Source organism: Aegilops tauschii, chromosome 6, assembly GCF_002575655.3.
Source record: "Aegilops tauschii subsp. strangulata cultivar AL8/78 chromosome 6, Aet v6.0, whole genome shotgun sequence".
Classification (NCBI taxonomy): Eukaryota; Viridiplantae; Streptophyta; class Magnoliopsida; order Poales; family Poaceae; genus Aegilops; species Aegilops tauschii.
In genome coordinates this window covers 279,268,820-279,295,790 of record NC_053040.3, presented here as the reverse complement: position 1 = coordinate 279,295,790, position 26,971 = coordinate 279,268,820, and the positions used below count along the sequence as shown (strand labels likewise).

The following is a 26,971-nucleotide window of genomic DNA, read 5'->3' as shown; positions in this document are numbered from 1 at the left end:
ATGATACAAGAACGTGGAGATTACATGTCACTTGATCCCGCCGATATCCTCGAGAGGCTAAACACTCATGAGTTGCAGCTTGCTGAGAAGAGAGATCTCTATGGTTTGAGCTATGGCAGATCACGTGGCCTGAAGGCCAAGGTAGTTTCTGAATCTGAAGGTGAAGATTCTAGTAGTAGCCTTGGTGATCCTGAAGAACTGACCCAGGAGCTAGCACTGCTCGTGAAGAAATTTCAGAAGTTCTCAAGACATGGTCGCTTTGGAAAATCCTCAAGGAGTAATGATTCCTCATCCAGTGACCATAAGAAGAGACTATGACACAAATGCAAGAAACCTGGTCACTACATTCAAGACTGTCCTCAGTGGGAAAAGGAATCAAAGAAGAAGAAATACAAGGATTATAGTTCTAATGACTCAAAGAAGAAGAAGAAATGTTCAAAGTCTTCATCATCAAAATCCTCAAGGTCTTCATCTCACAAGAAGAGCAGCTCCAAGAAGGCTCGGGCATTCATTGGCAAGGAAATGGACTCTGAAGCTGAATCTGAGGAACATGAGGAAGAGGAGGCATCTGAGGAGTCAGAATCTGGTGTGGCGAGTCTAGCTCTCGATACTTCTTTCGTCAGCAAGTCCATCTTCAACTCTGAAGAAAATGGCTTCACCAACAAGGCTGATGGAGGCGATGATGACTACGCTCCCACCTTTTGCTTCATGGCAAAAGGTGCCAAGGTACTCAAATACCCCTCCTCTGAATCAAGTGAGGATGAATCTGATGAAAACCTCAAACCTAGCTACTCTAAACTTGCTAAGATTGCTGTGAAACAACAAAAGGCCTTTGAAATGGTTCAAAACATGCTAGACAAAAGTGATGACATGTTGGGTGAAGAAATGGATCGCACTAAAACCTTGACTGAAAATCTTAAGAGACTTCAGTCTAAGTTTGACAACCTTCAAAGTCATCATAACACTCTCTTATCTGATCATGAGAAGCTTTCCTATGAATTTCTTCAAAGAAAGCAAGATCTTGAAAAGCTAAGGGTGAGTTATGAAGATTTTCAGAAGGAGCACGATTCATTACTTGCTCAACAAATCAGCGCTTCTCAGGAAGAATTTGTTCCTCCATGTTTGAAGTGCATTGAACGTGAATCTGCTAATTCTTCACCTGAATGTTCAAATGCATCTAATGTCACAAATTCTTCACCTGTCTCTGCTATCACTACTTCCTTATCTACGGACATTGCTAGTATCACCGATAATGCAGGGCTGAAGGAATTGTACATGACAGGCATGTACAAAAGCCTCAAAGGGCATCAGGCTCTTTGTGATGTGCTTAAAAAGCAGATCCTCAACAGGAACCCTAGGAAAGAGGGTATTGCCTTTGAGAGGAAACTCAATACTGATGGGACATACTGGAAGCCTGAGCAGTATCCCAAAACCTCATGGGTTGCTGCAAAGGGACCTCCAGTAGATCCATCTACTTTATCTGGCTTTACATGTGAATCTCCTCATTCTACTGACGAGTCACTTGACTCCAACTATAAACTGTTCAAAAATTAGAATGGTGAAGTTTTTGCTAGATATGTTGGCACTAACTGCAGGAACGGTTCCCCTATGAAGAAAATCTGGTTTCCCAACAGGTGCCTTGAAAGTCTTCATGTCAATGTCCTCATGACACCACCTGTGAAGAATAGGAACCCCAGATCAAATTCTTCATATGGATCCAAGTCCTCATACGAACCAAATTCCTCACGTGGAGCAAATTCCTCAAGAGGATCAAAGTCCTCATATGAACATCATCGTGCTAACTCCTCTCTCTCGCAGGGAAGATCTAAGGGCTATGAATAAGAGCATTATTCTTCTAACCATTATGTTCATGTAAGTGCATCTAGTGCCCCTTAGTGATTTTGGTGTATTGAAGACTTATAGGTTAAGGGACTAATGCATTTGTGAGTGTACATAGATCTGTAAGTCTATGAGGAGTTTGATAATTACAGAGAAAGTCGACCCCTAAAAATGAAGTTCTTCGACTGAAGACTTTGGATTTCTGAAGACTTTGAAAGTGAAGAAATTGGTGTGACCTTGAAGACTTGGTATTCATTTGAGGAATATGAAGCGTGAAGACTTTTGTTTTTGTAGTTTCATTTTCTCTTTCTTGAGTCATAGGAAACACCGTACTGTTAAAGGGGGTCGAGGAAATACTAAGAAAAAATTTCCATGTGATGCTCAACTCAAAATCCTACACCTACCAATCCCTTCGAGTGAAGCCATTGGAAATCTCATACAGTTCAGTCATATTCTTCAGTGACAGAGACGAAGTTCTTCTGGTCTCTGAGGAATTTGTTCTGACTGAGGAGTTAGGAATTCGCCAGTGCGGATTGCCTACACAGTGAGGAACATGATAGCCCTGAGGAATTTGAACCTCAAATTTCCGACCGTTGCTGTGCTACGAGCCAGCTGTCCCAAAATATCTTATCCACCTTACGGTCATATCATTGAAGGGCATTTATGTCTTATCATGCAGGCTGCTCCCTAGGCTATAAATAGCCGCCCCCTACAACCACTAGCTGGTTGGCTGCTCCGAGAGAAACTGACACTTGTCATTTGAGAGCGTCCCATCCTCCGAGGACTTTGAGCGAAAATCATCAAGTGAGGAAAATCCCCAAACCCAAACACCTACAAACCCAAAGTGATTGAGCATCACTGAAGAGATTGATCCTGCGTGGATCCGATGCTTGTTACCTTTGAAGACTGTGCTTATTCCAGACGGTTAGGCGTCATGGTCTAGCGCATCCAAGAGGAAATTGTGGATCGCCGAGTGACCGATTTTGTGAAGGTTTGGAAGTCACCTGAAGACTTACCACGAGTGTTTGGACGAGGTCTATGTAACCTTAGTTCAAGGAGAATACGGTGAGGACTGTGTGTGCGGGACTGGGTGTCCTCAGGTTTAAATACCTAGACGCTCCAACCAGACATACAACTGAGACAGCAGTTGGAACTAGTCTACCAAATCAATTTCTTCACCAAGCCAACTGATTCTAATTACCTCAACTCTTCCATTTCCTCATTACTGTGTTGTATGCTTGTTCATATCTGTGTTTGAAGACTTTGACTGAAGACTTTCTTAATCTCCTCAGTCCAATTTCCTCAGTCTGTTTGTCTTCATCCTGTGTTATCGTGTGTTTACGCTTTCTGTACTCTGTGCTTGTTTTTATTTAATCATGATGACTATGCTTGTGTTCTGCTATCCATACTTTTGAGTACTTATTCCGTTGCAAGTAGTTCTTCGCTAAGGAATTTCCTCACCCACAAATTCCTCAGTGAAGAATTTATAAAAATCGCCTATTCACCCCCCTCTAGTCGATATAACGCACTTTCAATTGGTATTAGAGCAAGGTACTCCCTTGTTCTGTGTGATTTTGGTTTAACCACCTGGAGTTTTAGTTATGTCGACCGCAAGTATGATCAAGGTCTCTGCTGGGTGTCCTAGCTTCGATGGGACGGACTACCCCTACTGGAAGAATAAGATGCGAATGCATCTTGAGGCAATTGATAACGATCTCTGGTATGTTGTGGAAAAAGGTATTCCCTCTGTCTCACCCTCACTGAACACTGCCAATGTGAAGAGATTCAAGCAACTCGATTCTCAAGCGAAGAATATCATATGTGGCCATCTGAGCAAAGGACAGTATGGAAGAGTGAGTGCTTTGGAAACTGCTAAGCTTATCTGGGATAGGCTGTCCAAAGTAAATGAAGGAGTCTCAACACAGCGTGACTCTCGAGTTGATGTTCTTCGCAATCTCTTCAACCGCTTCAAAAGACTCGACAATGAGAATGTTCAACAAACCTTCGATCGCCTCACTGACATCTCAAATGAGCTTCAAGCACTTGGTGCCACTGACATCACCGACCCCGAGGTGGTGAAGAAACTGCTGAGGTCGCTTGATTCCTCATTTGATACTCTGGCCTTGATGATACAAGAGCGTGCTGATTACAAGTCACTTGACCCCGCTGATATCCTCGAAAGGCTAAGCACTCATGAGTTCTAGCTTGCTGAAAAGAGAGATCTCTATGGTTTGAGCTATGGCAGATCACGTGCACTGAAGGCCAGGGCAGTTTCTGAATCTGAAGATGAAGACTCTGAAAGCAGTCTTGTTGATCCTGAAGAACTGAGACATGATCTAGCACTGCTTGTGAAGAAATTCCAGAAATTCTCAAGACGTGGTCGCTTTGGAAGACCCTCAAGGAGCAACGATTCCTCACCTAGTGACTACAAGAAGAGGCTTTGTCACAAATGCAAGAAACCAGGACACTACATTCAAGACTGTCCTCAGTGGGAAAAGGAATCAAAGAAGAAGAAATACAAGGATTACAGTTCTGATGATACGAAGAAAAAGAAGAAATTCTCAAAATCTTCATCATCAAAATCCTCAAAGTCTTCATCTCACAAGAAGAGTAGCTCCAAGAAGGCTCGGGCATTCATTGGCAAGGAAATGGACTCTGAGGCTGAATCTGAAGAAAATGAGGAAGAGGAGGCATCTGTGGATTCCGAATCCGGTGTGGCGAGCCTAGCCCTCGCTACTGCATTCGTCAGCAAGTCTATCTTCAACTCTGAAGAAAATTATCTCACCAACAAGGCTGATGAAGGCAATGATGACTACGCTCCCACCTATTGCTTGATGGCAAAGGGTGCCAAGGTACTCAAATATGCCTCATCTGAATCAAGTGAAAATGAATCTGATGAAAACCTTAAGCCTAGCTATTCTAATCTTGCTAAGATTGCTGTGAAACAACAAAGGGCTCTTGAAAAGGTTCAAAACATGCTAGACAAGAGTGATGATATGTTGGGTGAAGAAATGGATCGCACTAAAACCTGGACTAGAAATCTTCAGAGACTTCAGACTAGGTATGACAACCTTCAAGGTCATCATAACACTCTCTTATCTGATCATGAGAAGCTTTCATATGAATTTCTTCAAAGAAAGCAAGATCTTGAGAAGCTAAGAGTGAGTTATGAAGATCTTCAGAAGGAGCGCGATTCATTACTTGCTCAACAAATCAGCGCTGCTCAGGAAGAATTTGTTCCTCCATGTTTGAAATGCATTGAACGTGAATCTGCTAATTCTTCACCTGAATGTTCAAATGCTTCTAATACTACAAATTCTTCAACTGTCTCTGCTATCACTAATTCCTCATCTGAGGACATTGCTAGTATCACTGACAATGCAGGGCTGAAGGAATTGTACATGACAGGCATGTACAAAAGCCTCAAAGGGCATCAGACTCTTTGTGGTGTGCTTAAAAAGCAGATCCTCAACAGGAACCCTAGGAAAGAGGGTGTTGCCTTTGAGAGGAAACTCAATGCTGATGGTACATATTGGAAGCCTGAGCAGTACCCCAAAACCTCATGGGTTGCTGCAAAGGGACCTCCAGTTGATCCATCTAATTTATCTGGCTTTACATGTGAATCTTCTCATTCTTCTGATGAGTCATTTGACTCCAACTATAAACTGTTCAAAAATCAGAATGGTGAAGTATTTGCTAGATATGTTGGCACTAACTGCAGGAACGGTTCCCCTATGAAGAAAATCTGGGTTCCTAAAAGGTGCCTTGTAAGTCTTCAGGTGAATGTCCTCATGACACCACCTGTGAGGAATAGGAACCCCAGATCAAATTCTTCATATGGATCCAAGTCCTCATACGGACCAAATTCCTCACATGGATCAAATTCCTCAAAAGGATCAAAGTCCTCATGTGAACATCATTGTGCTAACAACTCTGTTTCGCAGGGACGAGCCAAGGGCTATGAATATGAGCATTATTCTTCTAATCATTATGTTCATAAGTCCTCAAAGAATTTCTCTGCTTATTCATATGCTTACCCTAACTCCACTTATGTGAAACGAAATGGATTGGCTTCTATGCCACCTTTCTCATATGGATCTCGCAGAGTGATGAACTCTTTTCCACCCCTTCAGATGTGGGTGGTGGAAAAAAAGAACTAATCTCTTATGCAGAGTCAGGTCTCCAGACGTACTTTAACGTCTGAAGAATTTGCTGGGGACCTGACAAACAGCCTGAAAGGACGTAGGCTCATCATGAAGAAATGAACTTTCATTTGTCACGTCCTCATACTGTTTTATCTGTTCTATTGCTTGATGAAATTGATCTGATGAATTGATGTCATATTCTTCACTGATGAAGTATATGAAGTTCGTAAGCTGCACTAATTCATCTGCAGGATGATCAGCCCAAAGCCACTGAGTGGGTCCTCGATAGTGGATGTACAAATCACATGACTTGCGACAAGAATCTATTGATTGATGCTCCCATATCACCGTCGCATCTGAAGCATATCATCCTCGTTGACAAAGGCAAAAGTCAGGTATTGGGTCTAGGTAAGGTTGCTATCACAAAGGATCAACACATGGACAAAGTCATGCTTGTCGAGTCCTTAGGATACAACCTCATGTCTGTCTCAATGCTTTGTGATCTTGATATGGTAGTTGTCTTTGGCAAGTATCGTTGTGTTGTAGTTATGGAAGCTGACAATTCCAAAGTCTTCGAAGGCTTTAGGAGAGGAGACTTGTATATTGTTGATTTCTCTACAGGACCGCAACCAGCCGTGTGCCTACTTGCAAAAGCTTCAGAAGGATGGCTATGGCATCGACGACTTGGTCATGCAGGCATGAGGAATTTGCACACGCTTGTGAATCAGAAGCATGTCATTGGCATTGAGAATGTCAAATTCCTCAAGGATCACCTCTGTGGAGCTTCTGAAGCTGGAAAGACGACCAAGGCTAAGCATCCAGCGAAGACTATCATAACCACTACTCGACCATTCGAATTGCTTCACATGGACCTCTTCGGTCCTAACCATTACTCAGCTGTCACAAATGACGCATCTCTCTATGGGCTTGTTATTGTTGATTATTACTCTCGTTACACATGGGTACACATTGTTACTTACAAACATGAAGTGCAGGAAGTCTTCAAACGATTTTCCTCGAGGGCTTGAACCAACTTTCGTGTGAATATCAAGCACATCAAAAGTGACAATGGAACTGAGTTCAAAAATTCTGGTCTTGATGACTATCTTGATGAACTTGGTATTACTCATGAGTTATCTGCTCCTTACACTCCTCAGCAAAATGGCGTCGTGGAGCGCAAGAACAGAACTCCTATTGAGATGGCTCGCACTATGCTTGATGAGTACAAGACACCTCGTCACTTCTGGATTGAGGCAATTTATACTGCGTGCCACATCATCAACAGGGTATATCTTCACAAATTCTTCAAGAAGACTGCCTATGAACTCCTCACTGACAAGAAACCCAATGTGAGTTATTTCAAAGTCTTCGGTGCTAAATGTTGGATTAGAGATCCTCATCACAATGCTAAATTTGCACCGAAAGCACATGAAGGTTTTATGCTTGGTTACGGAAAGGACTCGCACACCTACAGAGTCTTCAACACCATTCTTCACAAGGTTGTTGAAACTGTAGATGTGCGGTTTGATGAAACTAATGGCTCGCAAAGAGAGCACCTACCCTCTGTGATAGATGAACCAGCACCTGAGGAAACTATCAAGTTCAAGGCTACTGAGGATGTCATTCCTACCGAAGAATCTGCTGAAGAATTCATTCCAGAATGTGAAGAACGTCGAGCTAATGCACCTGAAGAAATTGCTGAAGAAAATGGTGCCAAAGAAAATGCTGATCAAATTCCTCGACGACAACCTACTCATCCCCGCGTTGCAAAAGAAGTGCAAGTTGAGAAGATCATCGACGACATTGAAGCACCAGGTCCTCTCACACGCTCAAATGCTTCACATTTATCTAACTTTTGTGGGCACTATGCTTTTGTCTCTATCTCAGAGCCCACTAAGGTAGATGAAGCATTTCTGGAGCCTAAGTGGATTCAGGCCATGCAAGAAGAATTACATCAGTTCAAGCTCAACAACGTTTGGGAACGGGTCAATCGTCCAGATCCTCGCAAACACAATATCATTGGCACAAAGTGGATCTACCGCAACAAGCAAGATGAAAATGGCCTTGTGGTGAGGAATAAGGCACGGCTAGTAGCTCAAGGCTACACACAGGTTGAAGGAATTGATTTCGACGAAACTTTTGCACCTGTTGCTAGACTTGAAGCTATTTGCATATTACTTGCTTATGCTAACCATCATGATATCACCTTATATCAAATGGATGTGAAAAGTGCATTCCTCAATGGTAAGCTTGAGGAAGAAGTATATGTTGCTCAACCCCAAGGTTTTGAAGATCCTAAGCATCCTGACAAAGTCTTCAGACTAAATAAGGCCCTCTATGGCCTCAAGCAGGCCCCTCGGACGTGGTATGATACTTTGAAGGAATTCCTCATGAAGAAAGGCTTCAAACCCGGTTCACTCGACCCTACTCTTTTCACTAAATCATATGATGATGAATTTTTTGTATGCCAAATATATGTTGATGACATCATTTTTGGCTGTACTGACCAACGTTATAGTGATGAATTTGCCTATATGATGAGTGAAGAATATCAAATGTCTATGATGGGAGAGTTGAAATTCTTCTTAGGTCTTCAAATTCATCAACAATGCAATAGCATATTCATATCTCAAGAGAAATACCTCAAGGATGTATTGAGGAAATTCGGCATGCAAGATTGCAAAAGCGTCAAAATTCCTATGCCCACAAATGGGCATCTGTGCACTGATGAAAATGGTATTGACTTCGATCAAAAGGTATACCGCTCCATGATTGGTTCTTTATTGTACTTATGTGCATCTAGGCCAGATATTACGCTTAGTGTTTGCATGTGTGCCCGATTTCAAGCTACACCGAAGGAATCACACCATAAGGCTGTGAAGCATATTCTTCGATATCTAGTTCACACACCAACACTAGGATTACGGTACCCCAAGGGCTCGGCTTTTGATCTCGTTGGATATTCTGACTCTGACTATGCTGGTGATCGTGTGGATCGCAAGTCAACATCTGGTACATGTCATTTCCTCGGACGATCTTTGGTCTGTTGGTCCTCGAAGAAACAGAACTGCGTATCACTGTCTACTGCTGAAGCTGAATTCATTGCTGCCGGTTCTTGCTGTGCTCAATTTCTGTGGATCAAGCAAACTCTCAAGGACTACGGCGTCAACGTGAAGAATGTGCCTCCCTTCTGTGACAATGAGAGTGCCATCAAGATTGCTCACAACCCAGTTCAGCACTCGAAGACAAAGCACATTCAGATCCGTCATCATTTTCTTCGCGATCATGTGTTGAAGGGCGACATTTCAATTGAGCATGTGAAGACTGAAGAACAGCTAGCCGATATCTTCACAAAGCACTTGGATGAGAAGAGATTTAGCATGTTGCGGTCTGAGCTAAATATCCTAGAATCTTCGAATGTTCATTGAAAAGGACAATCATCCTAACACTTATGCAAAATTGATGACTTAGATGTGCAACACATGAAGAAACGTTTTTCTTCAATCAATGAAGAATAACACTCTAAGTGTGAAGAAATTAATGAAGAATTTGATTCTCAGAACCCTATGACAATTGTACGTGGTGTCTGAAATCATCATTCTTATACGGTGGGTCACGCCACCACAAAAGTTGAAAATCTTCAATTTGAGTTTTTCCTCAGTTTTGAAATTCCTCAGTTTTTCATATTCTTCAACTTTGCAAAATCTTCACTGTTTCCGTCATTTCTCTTCATTGGCTATATATATATATATATATATATATATATATATATATATACATATATATATATATATATATACATATATATATATATATACATATATATATATATACATATATATATATATACATATATATATATATATATGAGTTTATGTCCTCTAAAGCATTCACTTATGGATAATTCTTCAAGTTGCTATTTCTGCTAAGTGAATGTGATCGGACCCTTCCCCCTCTATGCTATACTCAAACCAATCTATTCACAAGTTCTTCATGTGCGTTCTATTTGAAACTCGTTCAAAATCTTCACTGTGTCCTTGTCAGCTGAAGAATTTGCGAACGGAAATTTTTACTTATCTTATCCAAATTTTCGACTTTGCCGCTCAAACCGTTCAACTTCCCACGATTTACTTATCTATTCACCCACGATCTAACACGATCTCCACCTCTCAGTACGTGGGTGACACGTGTCATGCGAATGAGAAGGGTCAGGGGCACGTTCGTCCAATTTCTTCGGGCGAACCGTTTTTCACCGTGGCTATAAATACCCTCTCTCCCCTTCCTCACTTCTTTTACTCCGCTCGACCTCTCTCCAGCTCGAGCTTCTCAAACCCTAGCGCCGCCGCTACATCTTCGTCGCCGGTGAGGAAGAGCTTCACTGCCTCGACCTCGTCGTCGCCGTACTCACGCCGGCCGCGGAAATCTTCACTCCGCCGCCGCCGTAGCCGTCTTCCTCCGCCAAGTTAGGGCGTGGAAGATCTGCACACATGAGCTTCACTTCTCCACATCCTAGTTCGTCGTGTTCTTCGTTCAGGGTAATTAAAAGTTACTTTTACTGCCCACTTTGATTCAAATGTTTACCACAAAATCTTCAAAGATGTTTTTTTCTTCAAATCCTCACACACTAAACACCTCACATGTCATCTGCTCTTGATTCATTTCTCTAAGCATCACTTTTCTTCAAGATTCCTCAATTGTGTGGATCTTCGATCTATACAAGTCTGGAACCTAAGACAAAGAACGCTTAGTGAAATTGTTCAAGACTCATCTGGTCAAATTCCTCAAACATGTTCTTATTGAAAAACCTTCTGAGAACGCATATGACCTCTCCAAATTCCTCGCAACTATACTCTATTCACAGGTACTCATGTCCGCTGCTGAATCACTAGGTTCTCATCAACTTAACTCATTTGCAGCGTTCCTTGAAGAAAAGTTGCATACTTCTTCAGAGAGTTCAATTGTTCAAATTCCTCAACTGAAGAAAATGGCTACTGAAAAGAGGCCACAGAAAGGAGGAAAGAAGCCTGAGGTCAATACTGCCTTTGAAATCCCTGAGGACATTTATGCGGGGTACTGCACACCCCCCGAGGAAGATAAGAATCAGCGCAAGGTGCTCATTCAGAGGATAGAAAGGAGATGGGCAAAAGAGTGGAGGGAGTACAGATATGTGACTCCAAAGTACATGAAGAAATTCACTGTTACTCCTCCATGCTCAAGACCTCCATTGGCACCTGGCCAAGAGGCAGATCCCACTAGCATCAAGCGCGGTGAGGATTTTCCTGAAGAATGGGCCAAGTGCCAAGCCAAGTTGGCCAAACAGGCAAAAGATGCAGAGAAGAAATTCAACGAAGATTGCACAGCTGCTGCCGCTGAGGCCTCTGTACGGCCGAAGAAATCCATGGCAAAGAAGCCTGCGCACAAGCCAAGTGCCTCTTCGTCAATGCCCTCACGGCCAATTTCCTCAGCTCAGCCCTCACGGCCAATTCCTCAAGCCGCTCCTGCTCCTCCAAAGTCCTTAGTTGCTTCGACAAAATCCTCAGCACCTGTGCATCTTGCCACATGCCAAAGGACTACAGGCATCTCTATTGCCTCAGGAGCTTCAGCTAGTTCCTCAGATGCACCAAAGTCTTCAACAGGACCCTCTCTGCTGAAGACAAAGACAACTGCTGGACGAGGCTCTCGCCCAAGTCCTCAGAAGAAGCAGGTCGCCTTCCAAGTACCGTCTGATGAAGACGAAGCTGATGATGAAGAACTTGCTGAAATCATCAGAGACAGGCAAGTCAGGGCCGCTAGGGCCAAGGGAACAGAAGTGCCACTGCTTTTGGATCCAAAGCTGATCCTCGACTATATTGATCTCTGGCACAAGGACTCAAACACTCCTATGCCTGATTTCATGTTGACACCTGGCCAAAGTCACATGCTGACCCATTTCATCAGCGAAGAAAAATGGAAATATGAGAAGGCCAGGCAACTCAAGAAAGCACAGTACAGGAAGGAGAAGTTCCTGAAGAACAACGTTGTCTCTATGACAACTGATGAACTTGTAAAGCTCCAGTCTGAAATCAAAGTCGTCAGCGATGATTTCAACGCTTACTATGCTGATTGGAAAGGAGCCAAGGTCAGGTTCGTCAATCTGACGAAGACACTCACTTCAAGTGCCGCTCCCCCTGTGCATATTGAAGTCACTCAGGCTGAAGCATCTGCTCAGCAAACTGAAGAACATGCCAGCACCGCTGATGACAATCAGGCTGCTGAAGATAATGTGAGTTCCAGGGCACCCACTAGCGGTGCGCCTGAAGAAAATGACGAGGTCAGGGCAACTGCATCAGTTGTGTCTAAAGAAAATGAACCAAATTCCTCTGCTCCTCCTGTGCCTACTCCAACTCCAATCCTTCCAGCTGCATCTGATGTGAAGAAGACCAAGGCTGCAAAGCGTGCAGCTGTGAAGAAAAGTAAAGCATCAACTTCTTCAGATTCTTCTGCTCCGAAGAAAATGAAGCCTATGACCAGCTCTTTTGAAAACCCGATTGATGCTGTTCCAACCTCAACCATACCATTAAAGGACCTTGTTCATTTTGGTGAAGAATATGTGATCCCTAGCGGATCTGATGAAAAAACTCCTTCTGCTGCTACGTCAGAGCAGATGGATGAAGAAATTGAAGTGGATGAAATCCCTTCAACCCCAGTGGTTTCCTCGCCTGTGCCTCAGTTTACTGCTAAAGAGGCCGGTGTTGAAGAAATTGAAGATGAAGATGTGGATATTGGTTGTACCACCCCTTTGATGAATGATGACTTTTGGGAAAGTCAGCACCCCAATTCTCCACTCTTCACTCCACTGCACCAAATTCTTCAGTCCCCAGTCACTACAGTTCAAATGGGATCTGATGAAGCTCATGAAGACATTCCAGCCGCTAGTGCTGAAGAAACTGAAAATGAAGAATTCCAGAACCAGGCTGCCACTAAAGAGGAACCAGCAATTCCTCAGCTTGAAGACCCTGAGATTGTGATTCCTGAGGTTGTGATGCAACTCACTGACACTCCTCTGCCCAAACCAAAGGATCCTTTCTCCAGAAAGCAAAAATTCAAGACTGATGCCTTCTTTGGCGCGCATGTATTCTTCACTGATTACAACCCCTATGATTCAGCTCGCATAAGGAAGAAGCGTTTCTGGACTGCCAGCCAGGCAAATTTCTATTCCTCAGTGTTGTTCAACAAAGACAAAGTCTTCGATCATGAGCACATTCCTCACGTGGATATGGAATCTCTGCCGTGCTTCGTGCCAGTCCTCAGTGTTCTTCATGATGCTGGACTGTTATATTTCTGCACTGACATCTGTGATTGGAATGAAGAACTTATTCTTCAATTCTATGCAATGCTGCACATCACTGGAAATTCTGAAGATGTGAATTCATGGGTGCTGGACTAGATGTCTGAAAACACTCACTACAAGGCACCAGCTTCTGAATTGCTTCGTGCCTTACCACTCAGTCCGCCCCTTGAAGGTGCTTGTTATGTCTACAATGAACCTGAGCTCACCGATCACTACATGCAAGTGCTGATGAAGCCTTTGAAGCCAGGTCAGACCTCAAGAACAAAATTCCTTGTGAAGGAATTGTTGTATGTGCCTCGGACTGTCTATCGCATTCTGACGAAGACATTGAGTCCAATCAGGGGCCATGACTCAAATGAAGAAGAAGTCATTGGCATCATGAAGAATCTGCTTTTCAATATCATTCATGGCATACCCATCAACTTCCATGATTTCTTCATGAGGACTCTGGCTAATGTCGGCATGTCACCATTTGAGTTGAAGCCTTATGCACCTTGGAATATGAGATTCATCAGGACAAGGTCTTCACGCAACTATAAAGCTGATACATTGAACCATTGCAGCTACTTGCCCCCAATTGAAGTCCTCAAACAGACATTTTCCTCAGCTAATGAAAAGGGCAAGGCTACTGCTGTAATTGATGAAGGCAGTCGTCCATTGGATGGACAATTTCGCAAGGCTGCATCCTACTCCACCAATGATGACTCTGCCACCCATTACTCTGCCGCCAACGCACCCAAGCAAAATCCTCAAGGCACAGCACCCAGGGTGATGACTGACCGTGAGCTTCTCCTCAGTCTTCACCAGAAGGTTGATCGCAATCATAAATGGGTCAAGCGTCAGTTTGGTTCGATTCTTCACAACATGACTGCTACCCACAATGCAGTGAAGAAAAACCACTACTACCTTCATGAAATCCTCAACCGCACCTGGGCTGTTCTGTCTCAAGTCTATAGTGAAGAAGATCTGAAGACAATGGGTCTCAAGGACGATCTTGACTGGGCTGCACCTCCTCCGAAGAAGTACAAGAAGGTCAAGGTTCCTACCTTGACGACACTGCAGCAGGCCCTACTCCAACAACCGACCCCAACAACGCTGACGCTCCTTCATCACTTGATATTCTTCAGGGGTGTTAGTCCTCAGTTTCGACCCTTTTGGTCAATTGATGACAAAGGGGGAGAAATTTGAGTTAGTCTTCAAGCGGGTCTATTATATGGGCTTTTTTTCTAAGTTCCAACTCTCGTTCTTTTGAAGACTTTGCTGGATCGAGTTGTAAACTTAAACTCTATGGTGACCTGATACTTTTGTTGTTTCTTTTGCATGCTTATTCCTCATTAATGCTATTACACGCATGCTGAATTACATCAGTCACCATATTTCATCATGCATTTCAAATTCTTCATATATTATGTCAAATGCGTGTATGGATTACAAGATATAGGGGGAGACCTCAATGATTCGACTCTTCAAGTGTGCATTGCTTCAAAAGCAAATTCCTCACTATGCACATCTTCAGGGGGAGTTCTTCTATATCTTGCAATCAAATTCCTCAATATCAGTATTTACACTTCATATGTTTATCCCTGTTGAAAACTTAACCTATATTGTCATCAATCACCAAAAAGGGGGAGATTGTAAGTGCATCTAGTGCCCCTTAGTGATTTTGGTGTATTGAAGACTTATAGGTTAAGGGACTAATGCGTTTGTGAGTGTACACAGATCTATAAGTCTATGAGGAGTTTGATAATTACAGAGAAAGTCGACCCCTAAAAATGAAGTTCTTCGACTGAAGACTTTGGATTTCTGAAGACTTTGAAAGTGAAGAAATTGGTGTGACCTTGAAGACTTGGTATTCATTTGAGGAATATGAAGCGTGAAGACTTTTATTTTCGTAGTTTCATTTTCTCTTTCTTGAGTCATAGGAAACACCGTACTGTTAAGGGGGTCGAGGAAATACTAAGGAAAAATTTCCATGTGATGCTCAACTCAAAATCCTACACCTACCAATCCCTTCGAGTGAAGCCATTGGAAATCTCGTACAGTTCAGTCATATTCTTCAGTGGCAGAGATGAAGTTCTTCTGGTCTCTGAGGAATTTGTTCTGACTGAGGAGTTAAGAATTCGCCAATGCGGATTGCCTACACAGTGAGGAACATGATAGCCCTGAGGAATTTGAACCTCAAATTTCCGACCGTTGCTATGCTACAAGCCAGCTCTCCCAAAATATCTTATCCACCTAACGGTCATATCATTGAAGGGCATTTATGTCTTATCATGCGGGCTGCTCCCTAGGCTATAAATAGCCCCCCTACAACCACTAGCTGGTTGGCTGCTCTGAGAGAAACCGACACTTGTCATTTGAGAGCGTCCCATCCTCCGAGGACTTTGAGCGAAAATCATCAAGTGAGGAAAAACCCCAAACCCAAACACCTACAAACCCAAAGTGATTGAGCATCACTGAAGAGATTGATCCTACGTGGATCTGATGCTTGTTACCTTTGAAGACAGTGCTTCTTCCAGACGGATAGGCGTCATGGTCTAGAGCATCCAAGAGGAAATTGTGGATCGCCGAGTGACCAAGTTTTTGAAGGTTTGGAAGTCACCTGAAGACTTACCACGAGTGATTGGACGAGGTCTGTGTGACCTTAGTTCAAGGAGAATACGGTGAGGACTGTGTGTCCGGGACTGGATGTCCTCAGGTTTAAATACCTAGCCGCTCCAACCAGACGTACAACTGAGACAACAGTTGGAACTGGTCTAGCAAATCATTGTCTTCACCAAGCCAACTGGTTCGAATTTCCTCAACTCTTACATTTCCTCATTACTGTGTTGTATGCTTGTTCATATCTGTGTTTGAAGACTTTGACTGAAGACTTTCTCAATCTCCTCAGTCCAATTTCCTCAATCTGTTTGTCTTCATCCTGTGTTTACGCTTTCTGTACTCTATGCTTGTTTTCATTTCATCATGATGACTATGCTTGTGTTCTGCTATGCATACTTTTGAGTACTTATTCCGCTGCAAGTAGTTCTTCGCTAAGGAATTTCCTCACCCACAAATTCCTCAGTGAAGAATTTATAAAAATTGCCTATTCACCCCCCTCTAGTCGATATAACGCACTTTCAGTTCATAAGTCCTCGAAGAATTTCTCTGCTTATTCATATGCTTATCCTAACTCCTCTTATGTGAAACGAAGTGGAGTGGCTTCTATGCCACCTTTCTCGCATGGAGCTTGTAGAGTGATGAACTCTTTGCCACCCATTCAGATATGGGTGGTGAAGAAAAAGAACTAATCTCTTATGCAGGGTCAGGTCTCCAGACGAACTTAAACGTCTGAAGAATTTGCTGGAGACCTGAATTTGCCTGAAAGGACACACGCTAATCATGAAGAAATGAATCCACATTTCTCACGTCCTCATACTATTTTATCTGTTCTATTGCTTGATGAAATTGATGTGATGAAATTGATGTCATATTCTTCACTGATGAAGTATATGAGTTCGTAAGCTACACTAATTCATCTCAGGATGATAAACCCAAAGCCAATGAGTGGGTCCTCGATAGTGGATGTACAAATCAAATGACTAGTGACAAGAATCTATTGATGGATGTTCCCTTATCTGCATCGCATCTGAAGCATATCATCTTCCCTAACAAAGGCAAAAGTAAGGTATTGGGTCTAGGTAAGGTTGCGATCTCGAAGGATCGACACATGGACAAAGTCATGCTTGTCGAGTCCTTAGGATACAACCTCATGTCAGTTTCAATGCTTTGTGATCTTGATATGGTTGTTATCTTCGGCAAGTATCATTGTGTTGTGATCATGGAAGCTGACAATTCCAAAGTCTTCGAAGGCTTTAGGAGAGGAGATCTGTATATTGTTGATTTCTCTACAGGACCACAACCAGCTATATGTCTACTTCCAAAAGCTTCAGAAGGCTGGCTATGGCATCGACGACTTGGTCATTCTGGCATGAGGAATTTGCACACGCTCTCGAAGAAGAAGCATGTCATTGGCATTGAGAATGTCAAATTCCTCAAGGATCACTTGTGCGGAGCCTGCGAAGCTGGAAAGATCACCAAGGCCAAACATCGAGCGAAGACTATCATGACTAGCACTCGACCATTTGAATTGCTTCACATGGATCTCTTTGGTCCTAATCACTATTCTGCAGTTACAAATGATGCATCTCAGTATGGCTATGTTATTGTTGATGATTACTCTCGTTACACATGGGTTCATATTGTCACTTACAAACATGAGGTGCAGGAAGTCTTCAAACGATTTTCTTCGAGGGCTTCAACCTACTTTGGTGTGAAGATCAAGCACATCAGAAGTGACGATGGAACTGAGTTCAAGAATTCTGGTCTTGATGACTATCTTGATGAACTTGGTATTACTCATGAGTTATCTGCTCCTTATACTCCTCAGCAGAATGGTGTCGTGGAGCGCAAGAACAGGACTCTTGTTGAGATGGCTTGCACTATGCTTGATGAATACAAGACGCCTCATCGTTTCTGAATTGAGGCAATTGATACTATGTGCCACATCATCAACAGGGTATATCTTCACAAATTCTCCAAGAAGACTGCATACGAACTCCTCACTGACAAGAAACCCAATGTGAGTTATTTCAAAGTCTTCGGTGCTAAATGTTGGAATAGAGATCCTCATCACAATTATAAATTTGCACCGAAAGCACATGAAGGTTTTATGCTTGGTTACGGAAAGGACTCGCACACCTACAGAATCTTCAACAAGGTTCACCACAAGGTTGTTGAAACTGTAGATGTGCGGTTCGATGAAACTAATGGCTCGCAAAGAGAGCACCTACCTTCTGTGTTAGATGAACAGTCACCTGAGGAAACTATCAAGTTCAAGGCTACTGAGGATGTCATTCCTACCGAAGAATCTGTTGAAGAAATCATTCCAGAACGTGAAGAACGTTATGTTCATGCACCTGAAGAAACTGGTGCTGAAGAAAACACTGTTAAATTCCTCGACGACAACCCGGTCATCCTCGCGTTGCAAACGAAGTGCAGATTGAGAAAATCATCAGCGACATCAATATTCCGGTGATGAATTTGCCTATATGATGAGTGAATAATATCAAATGTCTATGATGGGAGAATTGAAATTCTACTTAGGTCTTCAAATTCGTCAACAGCGCAATGGAATATTCATATCTCAGGAGAAATACCTCAAGGATGTACTGAGGAAATTCGGCATGCAAGATTGCAATGGCGTCAAAATCCCTATGCCCACCAATGGCCATCTATGCACTGATGAAAAAGGTATAGACTTCGATCAAAAGGTATACCACTCCATGATTGGTTCTTTATTGTATCTATGTGCATCTAGGCCAGATATTATGCTTAGTGTTTGCATGTGTGCCCGATTTCAAGCTATACCGAAGGAATCACACCATAAGGTGTGAAGCATATTCTTCGATATCTAGCTCACACACCAACACTTGGATTATGGTACCCCAAGGGCTCGGCTTTTGATCTCATTGGATATTCAGACTCTGACTATGCTGGTGATCATGTGGACCGTAAGTCAACATCAGGCACATGCCATTTCCTCGGACAATCTTTGGTCTGTTGGTCCTTGAAGAAACAGAACTGCGTATCACTGTCTACTGCTGAAGCTGAGTACATTGTTGCTGGTTCTTGCTGTGCTCAATTGCTGTGGATGAAGCAAACTCTCAAGGACTACGGCGTAGACATGAAGAATGTGCCTCTCTACTGTGACAATGAGAGTGCAATCAAGATTGCTCATAACCCAGTTCAGCACTCGAAGCCAAAGCACATTCAGATTCGTCATCATTGGTAACATCTCTATTGAGCATGTAAGGACTGAAGAACAGCTAGCCGATATCTTCATAAAGCCCTTGGATGAGAAGAGATTTAGCAAGTTGAGGTGTGAGCTAAATGTCCTAGAATCTTCGAATGTTCTTTGAAAAGGACACGCATCCTAACACCTACGCAAAATTAATGACTTAGATGTGCAACACATGAAGAAACGTTTTTCTTCAATCAATGATGACTAACACTCTAAGTGTGAAGAAATTAACGAAGAATTTTATTCTTAGAACCCTACGACAATTGTAAGCGGTGTCTGAAATCATCATTCTTACACGGTGGGTCTACGCCACCACCAAAAGTTGAAAATCTTCAATTTAGTTTTTTTTTAAATTCCTCAGTTGTTCATATTCTTCAACTTTGCAATATATTCACCATTTCCGTCATTGTTCTTCATTGGCTATATATATATATATATATATATATATATATATATATATATATATATATGAGTCTATGTCCTCTGCAACATTGACTTATTGCTATTTCTTCAAGTTTCCTTTTCTGCTAAGCGAATGTGATCCGACCCTTCCCCCTCTATGCTAAACTCAACCCAATCTATTCACAAATTCTTCATGTGCGTTCTATTTGAAACTCGTTCAAAGTCTTCACTGTGTCCTTGTTAGCTGAAGAAATTGCGAACGAAACTTTAAAACTTATCTTATCTAAATTTTCGGACTTTGCCGCTCAAACCATTCCACATTCCACGATAATACTTATCTATTCACCCACGATCGCCACCTCTCAGTACGTGGGTGACACATGTCAAGAAAATGAGAAGGGTCAGGGGCACGTTCGTCCAATTTCTTCGGACGAGTGGTTTTTCACTTCGGTTATAAATACCCCTCCCCTTCCTCACTTCATTTTTACTCCGCTCGACCTCACTCCTGCTCGAGCTTCTCAAACCCTAGCGCCGCCACTACTTCCAGCGTCGCCGGTGAGGAAGAGCTTCACTGCCTCGACCTCGTAGTCGTCGTACTCATGCCGGCCGCGGATTTCTTCACTCCGCCGCCGCCGTAGCTGTCTTCCTCAGCCAAGTTAGGGCGTGGAAGATCTGAACTGACGAGCTTCACATCTGCACTTCCCAGTTCGTCGTGTTCTTCGTCAAGGGTAATTAAAAGTTACTTTTAGTTCCCTTGTTGATTCTAATGTTTTCCACAAAATCTTCAAAAGGTGTTTATTCTTCAAATCTTCACACACTAAACACCTCACATATCATTTGTTCTTGATCTGTTTCCCTAAGCATCAGTTCTCTTCAAGATTCCTCAATTGTCTGGATTTCTAATCTGTACAACTCTGGAACCTAAGACAAAAAGCGCTTAGTGAAATTCCTCAAGACTCATCTGGTCAAATTCCTCAAACTTGTTCTTTTTGCAAAAACCTTCTAAGAACGCATATGACCTCTCCAAATTCCTCGCAACTATACTCTGTTCACAGGTACTCATGTCCGCTGCTAAATCACTAGGTTCTCATCAACTTAACTCATTTGCAGCGTTCCTTGAAGAAAAGTTGCACACCTCTTCAGAAAATTCTGTTGTTCATATTCCTCAGCTAAAGAAAATGACTGACGGCCAGAAGCCACAGAAGGGTGGAAAGAAACCTGATGTCAACACTGCATTTGAAATCCCTGATGATATCTATACAGGGTACTGCACACCCCCTGAGGAAACGAAGAATGAGCGCAAAGTGCGCATTCAGAGAATAGAGAGGAGATGGGCTAGAGAATGGAGGGAATATCGTTATGTAACACCCAAGTACATGAAGAAATTCGCTGTACACCCTCCATGCCCAAGACCTCCTTTGGCACCTGGCCAAGTTGCTGATCCCTCTAGCATCAGAAGAGGTGAGGAATTTCCCAAGGAATGGGCCAAGCGTCAAACCAAGCTAGCCAAAATGGCTAAGGATGCAGTGAGGAAATTCAATGAAGACTCTGCTACTACCACTGCTGAGGCCTCTACAAGGAAGCCAAAGAAGGCCATGGCAAAGAAGCCCGCTCACAAGCCGAGTACTTCATCATCTATGCCCTCACGATCAAGCTCCTCAGCAATGCTCTCTCGGTCAACTTCTTCAAAGCCCCCACGACCAATTCGTCAAGCTGCACAAGCCCCTCCAAAGTCCTCTGCTCCTCCATCCAAATCCTCAGCATCTGTGCATCTTGCCTTGTGCCAAAGGGCGACAGGCATCTCTATTACCTCAGGAGCCTCCGGAAGTTCTTCAGCTCCACCAAATTCCTCAACAGGCCCCTCATTGCTGAAGACAAAGGCCACGGCTGGACGAGGTTCTCGACCAAGTCCTCACAAGAAGCAGGTCGCCTTTCAAGTACCGTCCGAAGAAGATGAAGCTGATGATGAAGAACTCGCTGAAATCATCAGAGACAGGCAGCATAGGGCCGCTAGAGCCAAAGGCAGCAATGTGCCATTGATGCTGGATCCAAAGCTGATCCTAGACTTCATCGACCTATGGCACAAGGACCCCAACAGTCCTATGCCTGAGATGAACCTCACTCCTGGCCAGAGTCATGTGTTAACAGCCTTCATTGATGAGGAAAAATGGAAATATGAACAGGGGAGGAGGGTGAAGAAAGCGCAGTACAAGAAGGAGTGCTTTCTGAAGCAAAATGTCTTGAAGCTTTCACCCGAAGAACTTGTAGCTCTGCAATCAGAGATCAAGCAACTGAGTGATGAATTTGATCTCTACAATGTGACTGGCTTGGAGCCAAAGTGAGATTTGTGAAGATTACTGAGAAGTTCACTACAAATGTTGCAGCCCCAACGCAACAAGAAATTCCTCAGGCTGAGGCATCTTCTCAGCCTACTGAAGAACATGCCAGCACTGCTGATGAAAATCAGGCTGCTAATGAAACTCAGAGTACTAGGGACGATGACTGCATTCTAGCCGCTGAAGAAAATGCCAGGGCAACCACTAGTGTTGCGCCTGAAGAAACTGTCAGGACAGCTGAAGCTTCACCGACTGTGCCTGAAGAAACTGCAAATGCCAGGGCAACTGCATCAGTTGTGCCTGAAGTAACTGAACCAATTTCCTCTGCTCCTCGTGCACCTACACCAAGTCCAATTCTTCCTTCTGCATCAGATGTGAAGAAGACCAAGGCTGCGGAGCGTGCAGCTGTGAAGAAAAGGAACGCATCAACTTCATCAGATTCTTCAGCTTCGAAGAAGATGAAGCCATTGACTAGCTCTTATGAAAATCCAATTGATGCTATTCCTGTCTCATCCATGCCATCAAAGGACCTTGTTCCTTTTGATGAAGAATATGTGATCCCAAGTGGATCAGATGAAGAGATTCCTTCTGCTGCTTCGTTAGAGCAGTTGGATGAAGAAATTGAAGCGGATGCAATCCCTTCAACACCAATCGTCTCATCACCCATGCCTCAGTTCACTGCTGAAGAGGCTGGCGTCTAAGAAAAGAGTGATGAAGAAGAGGATGCAGACATTGGAAGCACTACTCCAGTAATGAACGATGACTTTTGGGAAAGTCAGCACCACAATCCTCCTCTGTTCACACCTCTGCAACAAATTCCTCAGTCCCCAGTGACTACTGTTCAAATGGGATCTGAAGAACCACACCCCCCACCGTCTGTCCATGAAGAAATTCCAGCCACTAGTGCTGATGAAATTGTAAATGAAGAATTGAAGACCCAGGCTGCCACTGAAGAAGAACCTGAAATTCCTCAGCCTGTGGATCCTGAGATTGCGATTCCTGAGGTTGTGATGCAATTGACTGATACTCCTCAGCCCAAACCAAAGGATCCCTTCTCAAAGAAGCAGAAATTCAAGCCTGATGACTTTTTTGGTGAGCATGTGTTCTTCACCGACTATAATCCATATGACTCTGCTCGTCTTAGAAGGAAGCGTTTCTGGACTACCAGCCAGGCCAATTTCTATTCTTCACTGCTTTTCAACAACGACAAAGTCTTCGACCACGAGCATATTCATCATGTTGACATGGAATCACTGCCATGCTTCACCCCAGTCCTCAGTGTGCTTCATGACACAGGACTGCTCTACTTTTGCACTGACATTGTTGATTGGAATGAAGAGCTTATTCTTCGGTTCTGTGCAACGCTGCACGTCACCGGAGATGCTGACGATATCAACTCTTGGGTATTGGACTGGATGACCGAAAATACTCACTACAAAGCACCGGCCTCTGAATTACTTCATGCCCTGCCAATCAGTCCTCCCCTTGATGGTGCTCGTTGTCTCTGCCATGAACCTGAACTCACTGCTCATTACATGCAAGTTCTGATGAAGCCGCTGAAGCCCGGTCAAGCCCCAAGGACCAAATTCCTCGTGAAGGAATTGCTCTATGTGCCAAGAACCGTCTATCGCATTCTGTCGAAGACATTGAGTCCCATCAAAGGCCACGACTCGAATGATGAAGAAGTCGTTGGCATCATGAAGAATTGCTTTTCAACATCATGCATGGCATTCCTGTCAACTATCATGATTTCTTCATAGGGACTCTGGAAAATGTTGCCCTCTCTCCGTTTGAGTTGAAGCCTTATGCTCCTTGGATTATGAGATTCCTCAGAACAAGGTCTTCACTCAACTACAAGGCTGATTTTCAGAATCACCTCAGCTACTTGCCCCCAATTGAAGTCCTCAAGCGGACATATTCCTCAGCCGACGAAAAGGGCAAGGCCGCTGCAGTTATAGATGAAGGCATTCGTCCATTGGATGGTCAGTTCCGCAAAGCTGCATCTTACTCCACCAATGATGACTCTGCCACTCATGACTCTACCGCACATGCTTCAAAGCCAAATCCTCAAGCCACAGCTCCAAGAGTGATGACTGATCGTGAGCTTCTCCTCAGTCTTCACCAGAAGGTGGATCGAAAGCACAAATGGGATAAGTGTTAGTTTGGTTCCATTCTTCACAACATGACTGCTACTCACAATGCTGTGAAGAAAAACCATTACTACCTTCATGAAGTCTTCGGTCGCACCTGGGTTGTTCTGTCACATCTATATGGTGAAGAAGATCTGAAGCAAATGGGTCTCAAGGAGGACTTTGACTGGTCTGAACAACCAGCGAAGAAATTCAAGAAGGTCAAGGTTCCTTCCTTGGTGGCCAGCTCCTATTCTTCATCGTGCAAAATAGATGAGCATGAAGACTTGAACGACACTACGGCAGGCCCTACAACAACAAACGACCCCAGCAACGCTGGTGCTCCTCCATCAACATGATATTCTTCAGGGACGCTAGTCCTCATTTTCGATCCTTTTGGTCATTCGATGACAAAGGGGGAGAAATTTGAGTTAGTCTTCAAGCGGGTCTACATATATGGGCGTTTTTTTCTAAGTTACAACCCTCATTCTTTTGAAGACTTTGCTGGATCGAGTTGTAAACTTAAACTCTATGGTGGTCTGATACTTTTGTTGTGTTCTTCTGCATGCTTATTCCTCGTTAATGTTAATGCACGCATGCTGAATTACATTAGTCACCATATTTCATCATGCATTTCAAATTCTTCATATTATATGTCAAATGCGTGTATGATTTATAAGATATAGGGGGAGATCTCCATGATTCTACTCTTCAAGTGTGCATTTCTTCAGAAGCAAATTCCTCACTACGCACATCTTCAGGGGGAGTTCTTCTATATCTTGCAATCAAATTCCTCAATATCAGTATTTACACTTCATATGTTTATCCCCATTGAAAACTTAACCTATATTGTCATCAATCACCAAAAAGGGGCAGATTGTAAGTGCATCTAGTGCCCCTTAGTGATTTTGGTGTATTGAAGACTTATAGGTTAAGGAACTCATGCGTTTGTGAGTGTACATAGGTCTATAAGTCTATGAGGAGTTTGATATTTACAGAGAAAGTCGACCCCTAAAAATGAATGTCTTCGACTGAAGACTTTGGATTTCTGAAGACTTTCTGAAGACTTTGAAAGTGAAGAAATTGGTGTGACCTTGAAGACCTGGTATTCATTCGAGGAACATGAAGCGTGAAGACATTTGTTTTCGTAGTTTTATTTTCTCTTTCTTGAGTCATAGGAAACACCATACTGTTAAAGGGGGTCGAGGACATAGTAAGGAAAATTTTCCATGTGATGCTCAACTCAAAATCCTACACCTACTAATTCCTTCGAGTGAAGCCATTGGAAATCTCATACAGTTCAGTCAAATTTCATCAGTGACAGAGATGAAGTTCTTCTGGTCTCTGAGGAATTTGTTCTGACTGAGGAGTTAGGAATTCGCCAGTGCGGATTGCCTACAAGTGAGGAGCATGATAGACCAGAGAAATTTGAGCCTCAAATATCCGACCATTGCTGTGCTACGCGCCAGCTGTCCCAAAATATCTACCCACCTAACGGTCATATCATTGAAGGGCATTTATGTCTTATCATGTCGGGCTGCTCCCTAGGCTATAAATAGTCGCCCCCTACAACCACTAGCTAGTTGGCTGCTCCGAGAGAAACTGACACTTGTCATTTGAGAGCATCCCATCCTTCGAGGACTTTGAGCGAAAATCATCAAGTGAGGAAAACCAAAACCCAAACACCTACAAACCCAAAGTGATTGAGCATCACTGAAGAGATTGATCATGCATGGATCCGACGCTTGTTACCTTTGAAGACAGTGCATCTTCCAGACGGTTAGGCGTCATGGTCTAGAGCATCCAAGAGGAAATTGTGGATCGCTGAGTGACCGAGTTTGTGAAGGTTCGGAAGTCACCTGAAGACTTACCATGAGTGATTGGGCAAGGTCTGTGTGAGCTTAGCTCAAGGAGAATACGGTGAGGACTGTGTGTCCTCAGGTTTAAATACCTAGCCGCTCCAACCAGACGTACAACTGTCACAACAGTTGGAACTGGTCTACCAAATCATTGTATTCACCAAGCCTACCGGTTCTATTTCCTCAACTCTTCCATTTCCTCATTACTGTGTTGTGTGCTTGTTCATATCTGTTTGAAGACTTTGACTGAAGACTTTCTCAATTTCCTCAGTTCAATTTCTTCAGTCTGTTTGTCTTCATCCTGTTTTATCCTGTGCTTATGGTTCCTGTACTCTGTACGTGTTTACATTACATCATGATGACCATGCTTATGTTCTGTTATGTTTGCATCTGAGTACTTATTCCGCTACAAGTAGTTCTTCGCTTAGGAATTTCCTCACCCTGAAATTCCTCAGTGAAGAATTCATAAAAATCGCCTATTCACCCCCCTCTAGTCGATATAACGCACTTTCACCCCGGCTGGGCGGCGCCTAAGGCCGACCTCACCTTCGACTCAAGGGACCACCTCGCAACCACCGCGGGCGCCGGCACACTCCCAATGCTCTGCACTTTCACCATCTGTAACGTGGCGGTCACCAAGACCCTCATCGACGGCGGTGCTGGGCTCGATGTGCTCTCTGTGGAATCTTTCGGCTTGCTTCACATGCCACATGGCCGGCTCCGCCCCACCAAACCCTTCTCCGGGGTTGTCGACAGCTCCACGTGTCCCCTGGGGGAGATCCGCCTCCCCGTCACCTTCGGCACCCGCGACAACTACCGCACCGAGCTTATCGACTTTACATCGCCTGCATCGGCCTCCCATACAATTCCATCCTCGGGTACCTGGCCTTGGCCAAGTTCATGGAAGAAACTCACCCAACCTACAATCTCATGAAGATGCCGGGAAGCAGCGGCGTCCTCACCGTGGCAGGGGACACCATGGAAGCGCTGACAACCCTCAAGCTCGCCTTCAGGGCCACGATAGTCACACGGACAAGTGAGGAAGGAGCCCTTGAGGCCCCGGGGGCTGCACCAGCAAAGAAGAAGTAG

At 43.6% G+C, this 26,971-nt stretch overlaps 1 pseudogene; it reads left to right on the top strand.

Moving 5' to 3' along the window:
• Positions 1–26,971, top strand: LOC109758140 (uncharacterized; annotated as a pseudogene).